This window comes from Hordeum vulgare, chromosome 6H, assembly GCF_904849725.1.
Source record: "Hordeum vulgare subsp. vulgare chromosome 6H, MorexV3_pseudomolecules_assembly, whole genome shotgun sequence".
NCBI lineage: Eukaryota > Viridiplantae > Streptophyta > Magnoliopsida > Poales > Poaceae > Hordeum > Hordeum vulgare.
The window spans coordinates 215,511,210-215,516,949 of record NC_058523.1 but is presented as its reverse complement, the minus strand read 5'-3'; positions in this window follow the sequence as shown (position 1 = coordinate 215,516,949).

The following is a 5,740-nucleotide window of genomic DNA, read 5'->3' as shown; positions in this document are numbered from 1 at the left end:
AAATAGCTGGGCAATTTTTAAAAGAAATAAAATAAAACCTTTGAAGAATTAAAATTAAAACCCGTTTACTAAATAATAAAAATCAAACCCCTTTTTATTTAAAGAATAAAATAAAAGCCCTTTAAGAGAGAAAAGAAAATGAGAGCGTTTTAAAATAAAACAAAAGGAGAAACTAAAGAAAACCCAAGGGTTGCCCCCACATTTAATAAAAGGAGTTTTAAAAGAAGACGATTTTTAAAAGGGGTTAAAACGGAACTTTAGCAAAACCACAAAAAAAGAAATAAGAGGGGAGAGAGGGGGAGTTCCTATCGCGCTAAGACTCGGTGAGCACTCGAAGCACACACACTCAAAACACCACACGCGACAGACGATGCAAGATGCCATGCATGATGCGACGATGCAAACTAAATGACGATGCAACTAATAATACTAATCACATGACGAAAACGGAAATAACAGGGGAATCTTCTAGGGCGTCGGCATCGGGCTGTCACAAAAGCTCATCTGGGACAGGATCTTAGATATCAGCCAAGGATCCTCCACCCGTAAAGATTCTTTCCTCAGTGGCTTCAGGAAGCACCTCGATGATGAGAAGGAAAATATCATACAGAATTATCCTGCAATTTGCATCTTGGCCAAAGGATCTAAGGTATCTTCATATGACTCATCATCTTCAAGTGAAGATGAATCTGATATGATGGTGAATCTGAATGCAAATCCAAACCCAACCATTCTGAACTCATTAAGATTGACACTAAACAACAAAATTCCATGGAGAAAGTGCAACAAACTCTAGAGAAAAGCGATGACATGTTGCGTGGCGAGATGTCTGAATGAAGCTATGGTAGAAGACATGCGCGATCTTTGTTCATAGTTTAAGGATCTCCATAATCATCATGATACTCTCACAACTCATCACGAGAAGCTTTCTTGTGAATATCTTCACAGAAAGCAAGATCTTGAGAAGTTGAAAGAGGCTCATGAGGATCTTCGGAAGGAAAATGACTCACTCCTTCCTGAATAGACCAGTACCACTCAGGATGAATTTGATGCTCCATGCTTAAAATGCCTTGCTCATGAAGCTAATGATTCTACTGCTGAATTTTCAAATGCTTCTGAAAACGCATTATCTTAAACTATATCTGTGGCATCTAACCCCTCATCTAAGGAAACCATCGCTATCACTTATGACAATGACATGTTGACGATATTGCTTGAAACAAGCATGTACAAAAGTGTGAAGTGAACGAGGGGGGGGGGGGTAACCCTAGGGTAGGCTCATCAAGCCTACTACTCTATACTTCGGTATAGAAGGGAGCGAGAGCTACCTCAACTACCGACTCCTCATGGCCGACTACGAAGCTAGGAGCATAGCCGTCTACCCTCTGGCCGGCTCGCTAGCCATCAACCGGCTGAAGGGCACCTGTCGCATCAATCCCCAAGATGTGACGAGGGCCTTCGATTAAAGTCAAAGGTACATCATCACGGGTACGATGGAGAAGCATACGTATGGCTACAGTGGCTACGGCCGTACCACTGACCGATGCGAGCTCCCGCAAGATGACGTTCGTCATACCGCACACGCCCTGCATGGGGAACACGCACCAATCCCATAGGCTAGCCGGCGGGTCCCAGGGCTAGACGGGACCTTGCAGCCGGCGGGCCCTTCAAGTGACAAGACTAAACCTCAGTGGGTCCCCTAGCCGGCCTGAGAGGCTGCCAACCGGGTCCCCCACAATGTACCTATTATCCATTTTGTAGGCCGGTGGGTTCGACTATAAAACCCCCCGCCCCCCCTCCATGCAGGGAGTCGTTCATTCTCACACCCACACACACCACATAGGAGAGGTAGATAGCGAGCCGACTGCTCCTTCTTCCTCCTCCATGGAACATCTCAAGGAGCATCCTGTAATCACTTTGGTTCATCAAGAACTCCGGCAGGACTAGGGGTATTATCTTCCACGGAGAGCCCCAAACCTGGGTACATCGTGCGTCTTGCATTGCTAGCTACCAATCTCGTTCCCGGAGCCCGCCGATGTCCCTTCGGTCCCAACTACTCTCGATAAGCCTACCCATGGCACCTGTTGTGAGAAAACGACAACATGAAGGGACATCAGATCTTGTGTGATGTCCTCAAGAAGAAAATCTTGAACAAAAAACCCTAGGAAAGAGGGTGTTGGTATCGAAAGAAACATCAATGTTGATGGATCTTACTAGATGCCTCAGTAGTACCCCAAAACCAAATGAGTTGCTGCAAAGATCCCCTCAGTTGATCCATCCACATTATCTGGCTTTAACTGTGCTAATCCTATCATTATTGATGAATCTTTTGATTCCAGCTATAAAATTTCAAATGTCAAAATGGTGAAGTGTTGGCTAGGTTCATTAGCACTGACTACACGAATGATTCACCCATAAATATGATCTGGGTTCCCAAATGTCTTCTTGAGAAGCTTCCCGTGGATGTCACGATGACATCTCTCAAGAAGAAGATATTTACCAGATCAATGTCTTCGAGAAGACAAAGATCTTCACATGATCACACTAATAACTATGTTTCACAGGGAAGGACTCAAAAGACTCATGAATATGAGCACTATGACATGAACCGATACGCTTACCCAGCTAATAACTTTTCTCCATATTCATTTGAGTGTTATAACCCTATGTGGAAACGTGCTATTAGGGCAACATTGCCTAAAAGACTCAGAATGTGGGTGGTTAAGAAGAACTAATATATTCATGCAACATTTGTTCTCTAGAAGAGATGAAGCTTATCTCTAATACTATCTCTGGAGACCCGAAAATATTCTTGTGTGGATGCAAGAAAACTAATTACAATGGTGTTACCATTTATATCGTCCAATATTACTGTTACTTACACTGCAATATCTTCATCATTGCACGATGTTGTTTCATGCCTTGGTGAACAAGACTAATTCTAAGTGCAGGAAGACAAATCTACTCCAATCGAATGGATCATGGATAGTGGATGCACTAGTCACATGAGTGGTGATCGAAGCCTATTGATGGAGTTAACTCTTCAACCTCCAACCACATATCACCTCGTCTTTGCCGACAAAAGCAGCAACAAAGTACTGGGACTAGGTAGAGTTGCTATCACAAGGGATAGGCACATGGGAAATGTGATGCTTGTCGAATCCCTTGGGTACAACTTAATGTGTGTCTCAATGCTTTGTGATCTTGGCACACTTGTCATATTTGGCGAGTTCCGATGCGTTGTACTATTGGCCTCTGACAAAGCGAAAGTCTTTGTGGGTTTTCGAAGAGATGACCTATACATGGTAGACTTCTCTACAGGACCAGAGGTTGCCACATGTCTTCTAGCAAAAGCTTTAGAATGTTGGTTATGGCATTGAAGGCTAGGACATGCTGGTATGAGGAACCTGCATACACTCACCAAGAAGAATCACATCATTGGCGTCAAGGGTGTCAAGTTCAAGAAGGATCGCCTTTGTGGTGCGTGCGAAGCGTGTAAGATTACTAGGGCCAAACACCCCTCGAAGACTATCATGATGACTTCCAGTCCCTTCGAGCTGCTCCACATGGACTAAGCCGGCCGTACTCACTACTCCACTTTATCTACCACTACAAATCTATATCTCTTCATAATTGTTTATGATTATTCTAGATACACATGGGTGCATATCTTACTTTATAAGACTAAAGTGCACGATGCTTTCAGGCACTTTGCAAACAGGTGCATGACCAACTACAATAGCAAGATCAAGCACATCAGGAGTGACAATGGCACACAGTTCAAGAACACTGGTCTAGACACATATCTTAAGTCCCTAGGTGTCACACATGAGTTCTCTGCTCCATACACACCACGGCAGAACGACACTATGGAGCTCAAGAATAGGACTCTCATAGAGATGGCTTGCACTATGCTTGATGAATACAAGACACAACGGAAATACCGTCCTAAAGCCATTGACATTACATGCCACATCATCAACAGGGCATATCTTCACAAGTTCCTCAAGAAGACCTCGCTAGTAAGAAACCCAATGTAAGTTATTTTAAAGTCTTCGGTGCAAGATGTTGGATTAGATATCCACACCACACGTCTAAAGTTGCACCGAAAGCACCTGAGGATTTCATGCTTGGTTATGGAAAGGATTCACACATCTACAGAATCTTGAACATTTTTCACAATAAAATTGTTGAGACATTATATGTGTGTTTTGATGAAACTAATGGCTCGCAAAGAGAGCACCTCCCACCCGGGCTAGATGAATTTCCATCTGATGAAGCTATTAGGCTGATCTGTACTGGTGAGATCATACCTGAGGAACCAGTTGTTGAGGAAGTCATCGTTCCTCCATCTAACAATCACAAAGACAATGATGCTCCCGAAGATAATGCTGCTCATGAAGACAATGCTCAGCAGCAGGACCAAAGTCTTTGACCTGCTCATTTGCGAGTTGCAAATGAAGTTCAAATGGATAAGATGCTTGATAGCATGAATGCACGAGGTCCTCTCACTCACTCAAGAGCTATCCAATTGTCTAACTTTTGTGGGCACTTTGCTTTTGTGTCTATATGAGAGCCCACAAAAGTAGATGAAGCTTTCATGGAATCGGAATGGATTCAAGCCATGCAAGAAGAGCTTGCTCAATCCAAGCTCAACAACATATGGGAGCTAGTCAAGCATCCCGATCCATGCAAGCACAATATCGTCGGCACAAAGTGGATCTACCACAACAAGAAAGATGAATTTGTCCAAGTGGTCAGAAACAAGGCTTGACTTGTCTCTCTAGGCTACACGTATGTTGATGGTATTGATTCTGAAGAAACATTTGCACATTTCGCTAGACATGAAGCAATACACATATTGCTTGCTTATGCTAACCACCATGATATATGCTTATAACAAATGGGTGTTAAAAGTGCATTCCTCAATGGTAAGATTGAGGAAGAAGTATATGTTGCTCAACCACCGGGGTTTGAAGATCCAAAACATCCTGACATGGTCTACCAGCTCAACAAGGCATTGTATGGCCTCAAACAAGCACCAAGGGCTTGGTACGACACTCTCAAGGATTTTTTTCAAGGAGAAAGGCTTCAAACATGTTTCACTCAATCCTACTCTTTTCACTAAATCATACGGTGATGAACTATTTGTATGCCAAATCTATGTTGATGACATTACCTTCGGCTGTACTAACAATCGATATAGTGATGAGTTTAGCTTAATGATGCAAGAACAATATCAAATGTCGATGATGGGAGAGTTGAAGTTCTTTTGAGGGCTTCAGATTCATCAACAACCAAATGGCATCTTCATATCTCAAGAGAAGTACCTCAAAGACTGCCTCAACAAAATTGGTATGCAACACTTCAAGGGATACAAAGCACCAATGCCAACAAATGGCCACCTATGCAGTGAAAAAATGGTAAAATTTTGATCAGAACGTATATCGCTCCATGATTGGCTCTTTATTGTACCTATGGGCATCTAGGCCACATATAATGCTTAGCGTTTGCATGTGTGCCCGATTCCAAGCAGCACCAGAGGAATCACATCACCTTGGTGTGAAGTGAATACTTTGATATTTGGCTCACCCCAACGCTACGATTATGGTATCCAAAGGGCACTAAGTTTGGTCGAATTGGCTATTTAGATTCAGATTTTTCCGGTGAGAGAGTTGATCGCAAGTCTACACCAGGCACTTGTCACTCTTTGGGTGGACCTCTTGTATGTTGGTCTTCA